Source organism: Lolium rigidum, chromosome 6 (assembly GCF_022539505.1).
Source record: "Lolium rigidum isolate FL_2022 chromosome 6, APGP_CSIRO_Lrig_0.1, whole genome shotgun sequence".
Lineage (NCBI taxonomy): Eukaryota > Viridiplantae > Streptophyta > Magnoliopsida > Poales > Poaceae > Lolium > Lolium rigidum.
Window position 1 is genome coordinate 91,526,344 of NC_061513.1, and position 19,472 is coordinate 91,545,815.

The window sequence follows — 19,472 nt, forward strand, 5'->3', positions numbered from 1 at the left end:
GCATCAACAATAGTTTTCTCATTTTCATGCATATAGGATTCAATCTTTTGTGTAAGCATAAAATTAGTATGCTTCTCATCTTTTATCTCATGCTTGAGGAGAGTGAATCTCATTTCCCCATTTTCAACATGGGACTCCAACTCCACTATGGTTTCCCTATATTTATTCAAGGTATCCATAGAGTGTTCGAGATTAGCACGAGCTTCTTTATTACCATGAAGAGAAGCATATACCATTGCCATATTATGCACCAAGGTATTATATTCTTCATCATTATCATCATCATCACTCTCATCATTAGAGGAAGTGTTAGGATTCAAAGTAGGAGATACCTTTGATCAATTTGCCATAAGGCACATGTGCATACCGGAGGATGAAGATGAAGAAATTCTTGAATCCTCATTTGAAAACATGTCTTGATCCATAGTGTTCGGTTTCCTCTACATTGTTAGTCAAGAAACAACTAGAGGAAATAGAAGCATTTTGATTATGGGAGCAAGACAAGGCAAGCATATCATCATGGGATTTATGTAAGCAATTTAGACATGATATGCAAGGACTATCAACACAAGCATGTAGATTATTTTCAATGCAAGATGTGTTTAAGTCCAAAGAGGAAGCATTGCAATGGGATAGAGATGAAGAATCATCACTATTGAGCACAATATAAACATTGCAATTTTCCTCACCACTCACCATATCATTACCTCGTATCTTGCAATACGTTGGTGAAGTGGAAGAAGATGAGAACTCATCACGGCCGGAGGTGGAAGCAACTTGGAGCTCTTCATGATGTGAAGGGGAAGAGAGCTCCTCGGAGACACCACCGACCAAATGAGAAATGGATCCACCAAACATTTTCTTAAGCTTGATCCACATCTCATGAGACGACTTTCACTTTATATATATCAAGAACCTACGAAAATCGGGTCTCAAGGAGAATAAAAGCTCATTAGATACTTGAGCTTCAAGATGTAAGTTTTTCTCATCCTCTAAAGATAGATTTTGAGAATCCATCGGAGGAGAAAAACCGACATCTAGAAATTGCTCTATATGTGGACACACGGTCCGAAGATTACAAAGTAAGCAATTTCGCCACAAAAGATAATTTGTGCCATTAAAGACAAGGGATTTCTATTTTCGTGCCCTCGGGTCATTAGTTGTACTCAGTTTTCCCCAGCCCCTTAGTTTTTCCTCAGTTTTCCCCAAGCCTATGTCTGAAACCCACAGAAGGAGCTCAGACGGAAGGAATCCGTTTATTTGGACGTTCTATGCTGACGTGTTGCACCGCGTCGTCTGTGGGGCCGCGTCGTGTGGGGCCGCGTCGCGTGGGGCTGGTAGAAAGGGACCGCGTGGGACGGGACGAGAAGCGTTTGGTTGCACGTGAGCAGGAGCTGGGTTTTGTCTCTCTCGGCCCAAATTGACATTTTTAAGAGCACCTTTTCCCCTCTTTCTCTCTCTGTCTTTTTCACCAAATTAGTATGAAATCTAGAGAAGCTTCTATTTCTGTCTTTCTTCAATATGGCAGCAAATCTAGTAGCAAATCTCTGGGGTTATTTATGCCTTTTGGCCCTCGTTTTTTGCCCAATATGGCAGCAAATCTAGAAGCTAGTATATGATAAATTCACAACAAGCATAATCGGAAAACTAAGTATAATACATAAACTGCATACAGCAGCCAAAAGCAGCCAATAACGTTGTTAATGTTCAAGACAAACTAAGCTGAAAAATATACAAGATGCACGCAATGTATGGACAACAAGAAGATTAGGATAGGGACCCCAGGATGAATGAATTTGTTCTTCATTCCTCCCCATATATTTCTTCCTCCATCCATTCGTGCATTACCCCAAGGAAATATGCATTGAACTCCTTCCGTCTGCAGTGTGAGGCCAATAAATCCTCCAAACGGTATGGTCTGTGTCCATTTCTCATACCGTAGAGTCCTATTCTATCCACACGTAGTGGCCACTCATCCCAGGCCTTTGTATCATGAGAGTATTCTCTGATATAACCCAAATCCGTGTAGTAGATGCTGCCAGGTCGAAGTGTCGGGTACACTCGGTGTCGACGGAGATACACCGGATATAATTCACGAAGAAGGCATTACCGCCAATATTACTGACCGGATGGAGAGAGCGGCTCTGAGTGTCCACACGGTACACCAATGGTTTGCCCGCCAAAGCCTCGCTGACCAACAACACAAGCAGCAGATCACCATCCGACTTCACAAGGTAGAACTTCTGACGTCCAAGTTCTTCAAATGAAATTAGTGTCTCCATCTTGATAGTGCTCGCGCGCTGCTGCAACTGTACATTGGTGCACACTATTCTTCCGATCTCAAAATTGTCCGCAGCTACTGCATACAGTTCACCATTGAACGGGGTAATGCAACGCAGACAATGGTTCTTGATCGAAAATCTTCCTTCTCCCCAATCTTCATTTATATCCTTAGTTGGAGTGCTCTCATCGACCCAACCAATTTCCGGCGGGTAATGTGCGGCAACGAAGACCATAGTCGGGGATTTGATAACAGCGACTGATTTCAGAAAACCATAGTGTTCGATTTCTTTGTGAGTGGGTTCAGCAGCCGTATCTTGTGCGGCGGGTTCTTCTGGGCAAGCACGATGACGCCACGGCAAAATCCAACAAAGTAGTATCTAAAATATATTGATGAAGATAACATTCAGCACTAAGATGTTTAAGATTGAAAATAAAAAGGTAGATATGGAGGAATTTGAACCTTGTATGAACTTCCGATAGATCTATGGTGACGTAGCGTGATGTGCCGAGTTGGAGGAAGGTGAACTCAGCGACGCGTGGAAGGGCGTGGTCTAGCATGATCCATTCATCCGGGTGCACGTCGGGCTCGGGCAAACCCGAGCGCCAATTTCTACGATCTTGCCTCATAGCAGAGTAGGTGTCGGCGTACTCCTCGTTCGCCAGTAAGCATTCACCGATCTTGTGAAGTGGTCCATCAGCCGAGAGAGAGGCCCAGTTCACGGAGGCGCCGCGCTTGGATGCGCCGCCCTTGGAGGCGACGCGCTCGGCGGCGACGGGCTCGGCGACGACGGGCTCGGAGGCAACAGGCACGGAGGCGACGGGCTCGGAGGCGACGGCCGCCGGCGCATTCTTCTTCTCCATCGCTGGCAGGGTAGCGTGCGTACGGCGGTTGGGGTTTTTTCGATTTGGAGAAGTTGATGGGACGTGAGAGGGGTGGTTTCGTGCGTGAGCAAGAATGAGACGATCGTGTGCGAGAGGGAGGGAGGGGCTTACGCGTCCTAAATGCGACCCGCGTCCTACGCGTCCACTATTTGCACGTACGCACCACGACACGCGTCAACAATGGCACGTCTTCCACTTCGCATCGCAACACGCGTCCTCGGGTCTAACCCCTGGAAATTTAGATATACTCAGCTATACCCTCGAGTCATATACTAGCATTTTTTGTGTGCTCGGTTTTCCCCTTGAGTGCTAATAGTGGCTAGTGCAATATACTCGGCTTTACCCTCAAGTGGCTGGTCAACAGAGAGTCAACAAATGAGATTAACTAGTTAAATGAGTTATTTAATGTGCAAAAAATTCCGAAAAAGAGTGGCACTTACTCATTGAGTCTTTACCACAAATTTCCACTTCTAAAATCATAGATAAATCAAGTTTCACCACAAATTGCCACTTCTCAAATCACCTAGTAGCTATGAAGGTGCATGGTTTTCCATAATAAGCCCTACCCAAAACAGCTTTCCCCGAAACATACTTTGTCTGAATGAGGCCATAATTTTCACACTCATGTAGATTTGTATTGCAAATAGTTTGAGGTAGGCCAAGATGGGTTTCATTGTACAAAACACGCATTTTCCATTTTTTAAATCTCATATTTGAATCCCTTAGTCCGTTTACTACTCACTTGCCCTTGGTTTCTTGATACTACTCAGTTTTGCCCTCTCCCTTCACAAACTCTCACGGACGCCCAACATTGCCCCGATTGGTCTAGCCCATGTCACGCGGATCGTGCCCGCCGACCGTTGATCGTATGATCTAACGGGCGAGGATAACCCTATCTCTCTCTCTGGTCGGGGCCACCACCCTCTCTCTCTGTCGTCGGTTAGCTTCACGCAAAGTTTGGTTTTCTGCATTATTTTTCACGAGCTAAATTATAAACTCTTTTTAGGCATTACTTTTCACGCAAAAAATGATAAACCATCACCGATTTGTTGTAGCCATTACTTTTCACGCAAAAAAATGATACACCATCACCCATTTCTTGTACCCATTACTTTTCACGCAAAAAACGATAAATCATCACCGATTTTGTTGTAGCCATTACTTTTCACGCAAAAAATGATACACCATCACCCATTTCTTGTAGCCATTACTTTTCACGCAAAAAACGATAAACCATCACCGATTTTGTTGTAGCCATTACTTTTCACGCAAAAAATGATACACCATCACCCATTTCTTGTAGCCATTACTTTTCACGCAAAAAACGATAAACCATCACCGATTTTGTTGTAGCCATTACTTTTCACGCAAAAAATGATACACCATCACCCATTTCTTGTAGCCATTACTTTTCACGCAAAAAACGATAAACAATCACCGATTTTGTTGTAGCCATTACTTTTCACACAAAAAATGATACACCATCACCCATTTCTTGTAGCCATTACTTTTCACGCAAAAAACGATAAACCATCACCGATTTTGTTGTAGCCATTGCTTTTCACGCAAAAAATGATACACCATCACCCATTTCTTGTAGCCATTACTTTTCACGCAAAAAATGATCAACCATCACCGATTTTGTTGTAGCCATTACTTTTCACGCAAAAAATGATACACCATCACCCATTTCTTGTAGCCATTACTTTTCACGCAAAAAACGATAAACCATCACCGATTTTGTTGTAGCCATTACTTTTCACGCAAAAAATGATACACCATCACCCATTTCTTGTAGCCATTACTTTTCACGCAAAAAACGATAAACAATCACCGATTTTGTTGTAGCCATTACTTTTCACGCAAAAAATGATACACCATCACCCATTTCTTGTAGCCATTACTTTTCACGCAAAAAATGATAAACCATCACCGATTTTGTTGTAGCCATTACTTTTCACGCAAAAAATGATACACCATCACCCATTTCTTGTAGCCATTACTTTTCACGCAAAAAATGATCAACCATCAACGATTTGTTGTAGCCATTGCGGTAAATGATAAACTATCACGAATTACCATTTCTTTTAGGCATTACTTTTCACGGTAAAATGATAAACTATATCAAGAAGTTCCATTTCCGTCAAGATAGTCCGCATTACTTTTTTGTTGAGATATATACCCCCACAACGGTCGTCTCCTCCTTAATTTATTGTGTAAACCCCCACAACAGTCATCTCCTCCTTAATTTATTGTGTAAACCCCCACCAACGTTCACCTCCTCCTTATTTTATTGTGTAAACCCCTACAACGGTCATCTCTCCCTTATAAACACCCACACGGCCATCCCTTGTGTCAATAGGTTTTGCCTCTCTCTTCTTCGTTCACATACACTTGATCCATTGCCATGGCTTCCACGTCTCGGACGCGGACCGGAAGGGGAAGGGGAAGGGGAAGGGGAAGGGGAAGTGGATCATCATCATTGCCACCACCACCGTCAACACTGCCATTGATCATAGAGGAGTTCTTCATCGTTGTCTATGAAGACCCTTTGGTCAAGAAGGTACGTACGCGTTCCCACATATATGATGCATGTGATTAATTATGGGCATGTTCTAAAAAACCTTTAATTTGAAACGATCGGCGCTCGATCTCTTTGCAGTAACTCCCAAAAAAATTTGCGGACTATCTTAACGGCCAGGAGCCAGCTAAGGTGTATCTGCGAGCAGCTGACTGCGGTCCTCGTCTCTGGACCGTGGAGGTCCTATTTGACGGACAAGGTCGGATGTACCTCGACAAGGGCTGGGAGAAATTCGCCATCGCGCACGGTGTGGATTTCGGCTGCTACGTACACTTCAAATATGAAGGCGATGATGTGCTCACAGTGAAGGTGTTCGACAGAACAATGTGCAGGAGGTACTACTACTCAGACGACGAAGATACTGACGATGAAAGCGACGACGACGTGAAGCCATGCATCCATCCCCTTTAGATAAGGGGATTATGACCAAGAATATATATGTACCTTCGTATGCATCGATTTAGAGATCTAGCTATTTTCTATATATTATGCCTGTAAAAAATAATATCGCATTTCCACTATTATTCGAGCACCACATCCTCCAAACGATGCCGATGCCGATATCGGCCTGGTCAGAACGGCTATGCTCGCCGCCACTGCTAGGTCAACGTCGGGATGCACAATGTTTAGCATAAGAGTCACTTTAGATTAAACTGCGAAAATAGTCACCTGCCACAGCGGTCATTGGCAGAGCGGCAATATAATTTTCTATAAATAAATAGACGACCCACTGGTCATTGGCTGCGGCAGCCCCATAGAGCGACCCCATTTGTCATTGGCAGCACCGCGTATACAATCAGGAAACAAAATAGCCCACGCGTCAGCGGTAGATGGATGGCTACCGTCAGCACGAGACGGTCAGAGAGGAACTGACCTGACAGTAATGGTAAGGCCTCTGACCTGACGGCAACCCGCGTCTTCGAGGGGTTTCAAACTAGAGGGAGGGGAAAGCTGAGGAAAAACAAACGAGCTGGGGAAAACTGAGTACCACTAACGAAGCAGGGGCACGAAAATAGAAATCCCTAAAGACAATTATGTCATTGTGCACTATACTAGCCGACATCTTTACTCTCAAGGCGGTGAAGCCTTAAACAAGGAGAGACCTTGCTCTGATACCAATTGAAAGATCGAGATGTCGCCTAGAGGGGGGGTGAATAGGCAATTAAAAACTCTTATGGATTTGTCTTGTAATTATGTGGAATTAAACTATCGTTTAGTTTACAAGCACAAACCCTAAATATGCTAAGCTCAACTAAGTGTAACAATAGCAACTAGAGCTAAGCAAAGATAGGCACAAGATATATGTAGCACAAGTGATAGCAAGATATATGTACTTCAAGCACGATGGCTATCACAAGGAAAGAGAGCTCGGGTATAGAAATAACCGAGGCACGCGGAGACGAGGATGTATTCCCGTGTTCCCTTCCTTTGCAAGAAGGTACGTCACGTTTGGAGGAGTGGAGGTCCCACGAAGGATTCCCCGCGCCACGAAGGCTCACCCTATTCTCCGAACCACACCCACGAAGGATAATGGCCCTTTCCTTATGGTTAGCTTTTCCTCCGCTCCGGAGATGGCAAGCTCCACAACCACTTCACAAGCTCCACGAAGGAGAAGCCCGGGCCTCTTCACAATCTTCTTGAAGAGATCACCGGAGCACCAACCACCAAGCCAACTAGGAGGTATCCCTCCAAGAGTAACAAGCTCACGGTCTCTCACTCGAACTAATCGTGGTGGAGAGCTCAACACTATGCAATGATGCAAAGCAAGAACACTAGAGGTGTTCAAGTCCTTCACTCTCAAATCCCACCAAAGCAACAAATGCTAAGATGAGATTGGAGAGGAAGAACAATGGGGAAAGTCAACAAAAGACTCCAAGATCTAGATCCAAAGGGTTCCCCTCACTTAGAGAAGAAATGGATTGGTGGAAGTGTAGATCTAGATCTCCTATCTTAGATCCCTCAAGAAATAGCAAGAGTTATGGGAGGAATCAAAGGGGGAGAGCAAGTTCTTCAAAGGCAACAATGGAGGTGAGACAATGGAAGAACTAACTTGCTCAAGGTGGAAGAAGGGTCTATTTATAGCTAGGAGCAAATAAAACCGTTGGGGGGAAAAGACAAAAAGACTGCAGGAAAAACGGGCCACAAAATCGCCCCAGCCGGCTGCCAGGCCGGCCGACCGGATTTGGCGCTGAGGAGCCCAGCAGGGGGTCCGGCCGGACCGGCCCAGCAACCGGGCGGAGCAGCGCGCCGCACCGGGCGGCAGCTTGGTCACGCGGGGGCGAGCGGGGGCGCAGGCCGCGGGTGGGCCGCGGGGCGGTGACGGCCCAGCCGGCAGAGGACGGCGGCCCGTAGCGCGTGGGCGGCGCGGAGGGGAGCTGGCCAGCGAGGCCCCCGGTCGGGCCGGGGCCTGTGCCGGGCAGGCCGGTCAAGGACCGGGCCAGTTGCCGGACTTGGGCCAAAAGGCCACTGGAGGCCGGTCCGGTTGGCGACCGGTTGCGGACCGGGTGGGCCGGTGGCTGGCCCGGTCGGCCGGCTGGCCCCTCCCCTTTTCTTTACTTTTTCTTCTTTTACTTTTTCTTTAATAACAAATGCTCCCGAACTCCGATTCGAATGAAACCAATTTTGTTTGAGAGATAAGAACTGTAATGTCCCAGGTTTAGAGACGATCGAGGGGTAGATTTTAGAAAGGGATGTGCATTGCATTGTAAATTACGGGGAAATTTCGCGCTTTTAAAACAAAACTGCATCGAAGGGGAACATGTTTCTCTCTCGACATCCTACAGGTTAGGGTTTCGAGAGTGCGATGAACTTGTTCTTACTTAACTAGATTAGGGTTTTGAGAAGAGAGAAGAGAAGATGCATCACAATCTTAAGTTGCATGATTGAATTCTAAATTAAGTTGTATGATTGAATTCAAACCAAATTAGAATTTGAATTTCCAATTCAAACAACAAATGGATATCACATAATTCAAACTTGAGATAATTTAATAAACAATTATCATTAATCAAGATTATAAAAAATTATGTAAAGCTCATTAAGTAAAATGGGAGCTTTATTGATAATCACACATAATACATTGTCATTTACAATATCCAGAATAGTAATATGAAATATTACAGCACATTACATAAATTGGACAAAAATAGAAAAAGAAAAGAAAAGAAAATTACAATTCCATGATTTATCCTAATACTACAAGCTAAAATCCATTTAGTCTTGTACTTGATGATCTTCATCTTCAATTGATCATCCTCTTGAAACCTGCACACAAACACAACAAAGAACTAGTTATGCCAAGTGGCAAAGCCACTTGGCAGGTTAGCAAACAATTGAAATGAAGAGGATATGACCAGGGATCAGCCGAGCTGATCCATTCCAAGTCCAAGTGCACAGCATCAGCTTACACACACACACAGCCTGCTCACATGGCTGTGTGCATGCAGCACACACACACAGTGAGTCACCCAAACATGCCAGGCAGTGTTGTCGACCAGAGAAGCAAGGGCCAAGCATATAAAACCTTTTTCACAGTAAACCCTAGATCATTCATCGACAAGGTAGCAGGGTAAGCCATCAGAAACCAAGCACAGCTCAAGAACACCAAGAACAGGTGAACAGCTAGAGCTGTTTCATCTATACCCAATCACCAGAAAATAAACCAAGATATCAAGCTTGCAAGGAGGAGCAGGGCAAGCCAAGAACTCAATCAGCAGCTGAACCTCTACACCAACAACCAATTTCTAGGAGCTGGAGTGAGGTATACACAAAAGAACCTGAGCAAAACACAGATTTGCTCATAAATAAGCATACACTTGCATCACGAAGCAAAATGGGTGGAAAACCCTGTTTGTATCATCATATGGCTGTCAAGCCATTTGGTGCCAACAAACCAGATGACCTAGCTAGAAGGAATTCATCAAGGGAACATTGGTCATATCAATACGGTGGTATAACCAAAGGAATCCATCATTGATGGATCCTGTCTAGTCAGCCAGATTTACAAGACACAACCATAGCTAGCTAAACCATCAGACAGATAGACTTAATGATGTCTATTTTGTTTGTCAACAGCAAAGATCAATGAAAATCCAACAAGAGATTATCCAGTGATGCATTCACCAAGCCACAACCAACCACAAAGAGAGGGGAGCCACCATGACAGCACCAAGTGGCTGTCAAGGCCACCTCAACCCACAGCCAACATTTCCAGCCATCACATCATTACCCAAGAGGGTTCAGTATGAGCAAGGGTACCCAACAGATGTTGGCATCCCTATAGCTACATCAAATTCATCCATATGATCATTACTGTTAAACAGTTCATATCATTTATCCATCTAGTAAAGCCAGGAATTACAGATAAATGAAACAGATAAGTAACTCAAAGTACTAACACCTTGCCAGTGACCCAATGGCTCACTGCAAGCATCAGATGATGCTTGAGCAAGCATCAACACACATCAGCACAAACATGTGTGTCACATAGACACCAGAGGGAGCACCAGATAAGCACAAGCAGCTAGCAAGCATGCAATCAACAGGCAAGTGGTGATCAATTGATCACCAGAGCCTGCTAAAGTATACCAAAGCATGCTAGAATCAATCACTAGCATCACACAGAAACTTGATAAATTAAATGGTCACAGAACAGGAACAATGGCATAGCAGACAATCAAATATATGACATATAATTGTATGCAGTAACACATCATCAAGGGAGGGTGTTGTCTAGACCACAAGCATGCTCAAGGGAGCATGTCTATGAATTATAGCACACTGAAGAGCACCCAGGTGCACTGGTTCTTGCAAATTAGCAAGAATTGCACACTGCAATCAAGCCAGGGCAACATATATGAATATACTGGAGTAAATAGCAAGCTTATCAACAAGAACAGAGGCACAGGGATGGAGTTAGACAAGAAATGCTAGCACAACAAGTGATTAGGCTAGGAATTCTTGCACAGAGGCATGGCGGTATTACACACAGCTGTAGCACACGCATAGCGCAGCAGCATAGCACGACGAGGAGCAGGCAAACATGGCGCTGCAGAAGAGCACAATAGCTCTTGTGCAGGCAAGCAAAGCACAACAGTAGGACTAGAGGAGGAAGAAGGTCAGGCACAGGAGAGGGGGCAAGGAGCACTTACTGGTGACGCGGGCGAAGAAACGCGGCCATGGCGGCCACGGCGGCACACACCGGAGGCATGGCAGCGCCAGGCCAGGCCTGGCCATGGAAGCACCACCACGCCCAGCAGCACCACGGCCAGGCACGGCAACACCGCAGCATCAGGGGCGCCGGCAGGCGGCGCATCGCCATGAACCCTTGCGGCCAGGGTTGCAGGCGAGTTGGGGCCACGTGGTGGAGAGGACGAATCCCAGATCGGCGCGGACCACCGTGTCCGCCGTCGAAAGGCGGATCAGATCCACCTGATCTCGCCGGCGGCGATGGCCTGAGTTGACCGGAGAAATTCCGAGAAGGGGGCGGCGACGAGGAAATCGCCAGAGAGGAGTAGGGGATTAGGGTTGCGGTGCGAGGAGAGGGAAGAAAGGGGCGAGTGGGCCGACCGAGCCCAAGTGCAGCTCGGGTTAGGGTTAACCCACTGGGCCATCCTGACAGGTGGGCCCAGGGGTAAAAATGACATTTCACATTTTCAATTAAATACAGAAACTTTGAAATTACATAAAAAATGTTTAAAAGCTATAAAAAAATAATTAAAAATATGAAAATTGATCAGCATGAAATTCTCTACCTAAATAAAATACAAAAGGGAATTTTTGAAGACAACTAAGAATAAGTCTTAATTTGAAGATTTAAATAAATGATTTAAATCACACATATTATTTTCAATAATGAAAATAAGTCCATTAATGCCTTTGGACTTTAAAAAGACCTTGACAACATTTCAAGGTTGTATTTATCCTAAATAAAGTATCTCCAAATCAATCTTAGTATTAACCTCTCACATGAAATAATAACGACATCGAAGGGGGGAACAAACCCTAAAACTGGAATCATGCATAATTGCTTCTTTAACCATTGCCCTTATCGGACAATGATGCTACTTTTCAGAAACAGAGGACAAGGGTCAGTCCACACCATCCAACTGCAAAACTTTGCGGTGTTCGAGCAAGTTCATCGCTTGCTCATGTCATTTGAGTATTTTTACCAAATTACTTGCAAAGTACTATGTTTATCACTATTGCATAAAAAGCAAAACCACTATTTTCATAACTATGAATATGACTATGTGGTGGGCAATGGAACCATGGATTGTGTTGATATGGTGGAGGTTCCATTGCAAGGGTTTATATCCATCTAGGATTAAACAACAAATGTCGTCCGAGTGATTCTTGTGCCGTAATACCCGTGTTAACCATAAGATCCGGAGTGGGACGGAGTAGTCAAAAGTGTTTCCACCTCTCGTACATCAACGGATGCGCTCTACCGTAGACACTTGTATCTGCTCGGGGCGAGCGGTTGGTCGGGGAAGCCTTAAGTCCCCACGGCATAGTCCGTAGACACTTGTCGCCCGAAGAACAAGCGGTTGGCTGGGGAAGCCTTAAGTCCCCACGGTATTGCGGTCTATGATGGGTTGCAGCTACCGGCGAAGGAGTTTGGTTCGATCCCAGACTGTCGTCATGGTCGGGGTCCACCCTGAAATCTATGGGAATAATGGGACCGGCGAGGACCCAGGGTCGGGGTATGCAACAAAGGGTGGGTGTGCGAGGTAGCGGAGGAACATGATTGGCTAGACCTTATACCGGGCCTCACACCGAAGGAAGTGTGGACGGGAAAGCTGCCCGGTTGGCACCAAGGTTAAGATCTCTTATGGGTAAAGCAACACACCTCTGCAGAGTGTAAAGAACCGTGACCTGTCACTCCCTGTTCCGGGATATGGAACTGCGAACGCGGCCGGAAAGGAGCTCCATGAAGTTCTAGTAAACCGGTGAAGGCTGACGGACATAGCTCTTTAAAATAAAAGCAATCTCTTGAAGAAATGTTTATCAAAACCTGCATTGGTATTAGACTTTCTGGTCTAATATCGTAGCTAGTGCATTAAATACCTCTTATCTATAATGAACTTGTTGAGTACGCTCGTACTCATCCCACTCTTAAATCCCTTGCTTAGATTGTTTGAATCGTCTAGAGGAGAACTACGACAACCCTGAAGGAGCCGAGATCATCGGCTATGAAGAACCAGACCTCTCTGGAGGTATTGAAGGCGTAGACTACCTCATAGTCTACGGAACCGGGGAGGCTTCGGGAGGAGATCAAGCCTAGAAGCATCGAGTAGTAGTAGTAGCCGAGCAGCACGAACTCTTAATACTTAGCTGCTCGAGAGAATAAATGTATAACTTAATGAGACTTCTATATTGTAAGCTAAGTTGGGTTCGCCTCGAACCCAGGATTATCTCTCTTAGGACCCAAGAGGAGCTCCGAGACGATATGTGTTTTATGCTTGTAATAATAAGTGAATGAGTTATGGACCTGCTATGTTCTGTTGTACTACTCTGAGGGATGTAATATTTGCGGAATGGTACTTCGTGAATGTTATATCAACGACTGGCATACTACAACATGCAGTGGTATGCAGGGTCACCACAGTTGGTATTAGAGCAAAAGCTTTGACCTTAGGTTGGAACCTAGTAAATGGGACCGAACGTTAGGAGTCAAATAGGACTAGTAAAGAATTCTCTAAAAATATGGTGTATATTCAATTGAGAATACAACAATCATATCTTTTAGTGCGATAATTCTTTATTATCTCTATTATGATGCATTATTACTAATCTTATATTCTTTCTATTTCTACAGCCAACAATGGCAAGTTCACGTCTGGAACAAAATGTGAAAGTGATGGATTCCACACTGAGTGAATATGAAGGAGGACTCGCAGATATTCTTCGTGCCATGTTACTTGAATTTGGGTGTGATCCCCAGATCCAAGTAAAGAAATACATGTACTACGATGGTACTGTATTGGCAAAGTGTAGGGTAGGGCTACGACTTCCCGAATCTTTGGGAATGAGCATAGTAATGCCAGCAGGTGAAGCTAGGACTATCAACACAGCCTACCACATAGCCGTTATGAGAGCCATAACCGATATTCGGGAGCATAAGACGAAAGAGCTTATGGGTTCCGAATTCACACACATTCCTCATATGGAAGAGGAAGATGATCCTATGCTTAACCACTTCAAATATGCAAAACGCAAACCAGTAGAAGCCGCAAAGTACATGGACAATAGCCGCAACTTACTATCATTGTTCTTTCAGTTGAACCATCATTTGACGGGAGCAATTGATACAATGCTAGAGGAGTTTCTCGAACCCAAGGAGGAGACTAAGGGGAAGGAACCTATGGAGAATGAGGTGCACACACCGGTTTACTCAGTCGGTGACTATATTAGTATTGACCACCACGAACGAGAAACTACACCGTTACACCGGGAACTATCTTAGTAGTTCCTATAGAGGATATGAGGGTGGAGAGGAATCCGGAAACAATCGGCGTTACGTGACTCCTATAGAGAACTCCACGGGTTGGCGTTGGGGGTCCGATACTTGGAACTCATAGTACTTCGAGTATATTATGATGGGGAGATGAATGAGGACGCCACGACCCGAGCACCGAATTATCCGTGGAATGGGGAAGAAGATGGAGGGTATCAGACACGGAGTTGAGTCGGATACGAATGTAGGAAATACCTATGGTGGAGGCACGGGGGAGTACACCCGATGGGTGGACTATGATGCACTGAATGACCAGTTCGTGAACACTGATTTCTCCCTAGGATCATCATCTGATTCCGACTACCAGCCGACGGGGAGACCTTATGTTCCAGGTTTTGTCAGGAGGACTACACGTTCGACCGGATGGAAGCCTGGAATGTACCGGGAGTGAAGAACGACTAGTGACTACCAAGGGAGGCGAGACTACAATACAAAAGTACCACGTGTATTGTAGTGTGTAATATTTGTAGAAATTTGTACATATACTTTAATAAGTGAGTTTGCATACTCACATCGACTTGAGTATTGTAATAAGACCACTTAAGTATGTATATACATGGTATATGTTTTGTATGATTTGGATTTGCTTCTTGATTTCCATTGCGTGACTAGTTCTGTGCACAAAGCTGAGCTCAGAAAACTTGCGCATGGAGTAATTATGAGTATCATCTTGTGTTGCAGAACTAGGGGGTTATGTCGGGACCGGTAGGAGAGGAGACATAAGCGCAACGTATGGAGCGCGAAGCAAAACAGAAGGAAGAGGCTGACGAAGCAGCCAGGAATCAGTTACCACCACCACCACCCATGACGCAACATAATTTCGTCCAGTACATGCAGATGGTGGAAGAGAGACAACGTGTAACGTTGGAGCAGCAGAATAAATTCTTCCAGGAGCTGCTGCAACAGAACAGGGTGGAGAGACCCGAGAATCAGGGAGTCACTTTATCAGACTTCCAGAACACTAAGCCTATATCTTTTGCATACGCGCCCGAGCCAATGGACGCGGAGGATTGGCTGATGGACACAGAGCGAAAGCTCAACACCGTTGGATGCAATGACCTGGAGAAGGTCAGATATGCAACGCACCTACTGTGTGGACCTGCCGCATCATGGTGGGACAACATCGTAGCCGTTTATCCGGCTGGAAAAGTATTCACCTGGGAGGAGTTTGCGAGGAAGTTCAGGGAATCCAATGTTCCTGAAAGCATTGTGGAGCTGAAGCGTCGAGAATTTGAAAGTCTCGAGCAGAAGGATAAAGCTATCCTGACTTATGTCAGGGAGTTTTCAAAGCTGTCCCGGTATGCTGTTGAAGAAGTCAACACCGAGGACAAGAAAACGAAGAGGTTCTTGCGGGGGTTAAGTCCCCAGTTCAAGGTACAACTCCGAATGATGAGAGCGACAGAATTCCAAGAGTTGGTGGATGCAGCCATCACTCTTGAAGATGATTTCAAGCAACTGCAGGATGAGAAAAGGAAGAAGGCTAAATTTGAGCCTAAGAGGTTTGTCAGCAACAAGCCAAATACCAGCTTGAGTTTCAAGCCTAGGTACAACAACAACAACAACAACAGCAACTACTACAATAGCAGGAGGAACCAAGCGTTTCAGACTGCGAATCCAATGGTTTGCCGAAGCTGTGGACTTCCAGGGCATTTTGCCAAGGATTGCAAGAAGCCAAGGATAATATGCTTTGGTTGTCGCCAGGAGGGGCACATGCTGAAGGACTGCCCCAAGAGAAATACTGGAGGAGGTCAGTCAGGAGGAGGAGGAAGCCGAGGAGGGAACTGGAAGAACAAGAAACCCTTCGGCAAGTTGAACTGCACCAGCCTGGAGGAGGTGGTTAACTCCGATCAGGCAGTGATAGGTACGCTCCAGATACTCACTCATCCTGGCAAAGTACTTTTTGATACTGGTGCAACTACATCATTCATTTCTCAGCAATTCATCATCAAACATGGGATTAGTTGCACTAAGTTAGATACACCCATAACCATACTATCCGCGGGGGGAACGATAGTAGTAACCCATACCAAACAAAAACAAGTCATCATGATCAATAAATGCGCGTTTGACGTAGACACTGTTCATTTTACCGATGAAGGACATTGATGTCATTCTTGGTATGAACTGGTTAGAAGCTAACGGAGCATTGATCGACTGTGTGAATAAGACTGTGTCTTTGAAAAGCCCTGATGGAAGTAGAATGATCTACCAAGGAGACAAGATACACAGATCGAAGTCGAGCTACAGTTAAACAGCATGGAGGTGAAGTTGGAAGATATACCTGTAGTAAATGAATTCCAGGATGTGTTTCCTAAGGAATTACCTGGAATGCCACCAGATAGGGAGATAGAATTCACTATCGACCTAATTCCAGGAACAACTCCGATTGCTAAAGCACCATACAAGATGGGGCCTAAGGAGTTGAAAGAACTCAAGGAGCAATTGGATGACTTAGAACAGAAAGGATTCATACAGGAGAGTATCTCACCATGGGGATCACCTGTGATCTTCGTAGATAAAAGAGATGGAGGTAGAAGGATGTGCGGAGACTACAGGAATTTGAACAATGTCACAATCAAGAACAAGTACCCACTTCCAAGAATACAAGATCTATTCGATCAAGTTAGAGGCGCGGGAGTCTTTTCCAAAATTGATCTAAGATCCGGTGATCACCAGATAAAGATCAAGAAGGAAGACGTTCCAAAAACAGCCTTTGTCTCAAGGTATGGACATCATGAATACCTTGTAGTGCCTTTTGGATTAACCAATGCCCCAGCAATTTTCATGAATCTCATGAATAAGATTTTCATGCCATGTCTAGACAAGTTCGTCATCGTATTCATCGATGATATCTTGATCTATTCCAAAGATAAAGCTGAACATGCTGAACATCTGAAGATAGTGTTGCAAACACTAAGAGAACATCAACTCTATGCCAAACTTAGTAAGTGTGAATTTTGGCTAGATCAAGTGGAATTTCTTGGTCATGTCATTAGCAAAGATGGAATAGCTGTTAACCCGAGCAAGGTAGCAGCAGTTTTAGAATGGGAAGCACCCAAGGCTGTCAAGGAAATCCGAGGATTCCTAGGAATGGCAGGATACTATCGGAGATTCATTGAAGGATTCTCCAAGATAGCAGGACCAATGACGAAGTTGTTAAGAAAGAACACACCATTCGTGTGGTCGGAGGAGTGTGAGAAGAGTTTTCAAACTCGAAGGAGAAACTCACCACGGCACCGGTGTTAGCAGTTCCTGAAGTTGGCAAGGATTACACCGTGTACTGTGACGCATCCAAGCATGGATTGGGTTGCGTACTCATGCAAGATCGGAAAGTGATATCTTATGGATCAAGGCAACTCAGACCTCATGAAGTGAACTATCCAACACATGACTTAGAATTAGCAGCAGTTGTATTTGCACTCAAAACTTGGAGACATTTTCTCTATGGAGCCAAGTGTGAGCTCTATACGGATCATAAGAGTCTCAAGTACTTCTTCACTCAAAAAGGAACTCAACATGAGGCGAAAAGATGGCTTGAACTGATAAAGGATTATGATTTGACCATCAATTATACTCCGGGAAAGGCTAATGTTGTCAGCCAGATGCTTTGAGTAGGAAGAGCACTGGAGGAGTGGAACAAGAGTTATCACCGGAGTTGAGGAAGGAAATAAGCCAAGCCCAAATACAACTTTGGGAGAAAGAAGCTCATGAAGGATTATCGGCTTTACAAGTAGCCGATGAGCTAAATGTTAACTTAAAGAATGAGATAATGATGGGTCAATTGGACGATCCATTCATCATGGAGGAGATGAGAAGGATAGATGAAGGTAGATCATCAGAATTTCACCGAGGAGAATCAGGATCACTATGGTTTCAGAAGAGGATTTGCGTTCGGATATTGCTTGAAATCAAAGAAGTAATACTCCGGGAAGCCCATCAAACACCATACTCCATTCATCCGGGAAGTACGAAGATGTACATGGATTTAAAGGAGCTATTCTGGTGGAACAACATGAAGAGAGAGATAGCACAATATGTGGCGGAATGCCATACCTGCCAAAGGGTGAAGGCTGAACATCAGAGTCTAGCAGGAAAGTTACAACCTTTACCCATTCCAGAATGGAAATGGGAGGAGATAGGAATGGATTTCATCACCGGACTACCCATGACCAATAAAAAGAAGGACATGATATGGGTAATCGTGGACCGGTTGACGAAAAGTGCACACTTCTTAGCGGTAAACCAGCAGGATAAAGGAGAGAAACTCATCGATCTTTACATCAAAGAGATCGTGAGTAAACATGGAGTGCCCAAGAAGATCGTGTCGGATCGAGGATCCGTGTTCACGTCGGCATTTTGGAAGCAACTACACGAAGCTTTAGGATCCAAGTTGGACTATAGCACCGCCTATCATCCTCGGACGAGTGGACAAACGGAGAGAACTAACCGGATCCTAGAGGATATGCTTAGGGCTTGTGCCCTAGATTTCGGAGGATCATGGGAGGAGCACTTGCCACTAGCAGAGTTTTCATACAATAATAGCTATCAAAGCAGCATCAAGATGGCACCGTTCGAAGCTTTGTATGGAAGGAAGTGTAGATCACCCATATGCTGGTATGAAGCTGGAGCAAGCAAAGAGTTTAATCCTGATTATGTCAAGGAAAAGCAACAAATAATTGACATTATAAGAGATAGGCTTAAGATAGCTCAAAGTCGACAGAAGAGTTATGCCGATCAGAAGAGAAGGACATGGGAGCCACAAGTTGGAGACATGGTATATCTTAAGGTGAGCCCGATGAAAGGACTTCAGAGATTTGGAGTAAAGGGAAAGTTAAGCCCTAGATACATCGGACCTTTCAAGATTCTGAGTCAAAACCGAGGGTTAGCCTTTGAATTGGAACTACCGGGAAGGTTATCCCAAGTTCACAACATATTCCATGTGTCACAACTTAGAAAGTGTTTGAAAACCCCAGATGAGCCAGTATCACATGAAGAGCTCGAGTTGCAACCAGACTTGACCTACATCGAGAAGCCAGCAAAGATTCTCGAGGAGAACTGAAACAACTCGGGAATCGAGCCATAAAATGCTGCAAGATACAATGGAAGCATCATCCCGAGAGGGAAGCCACCTGGGAAAAGGAGGAAGACCCGAGGAAAACATACCCCAAACTCTTCAGGTATTACAACCACAACTTCGGGACGAAGTTT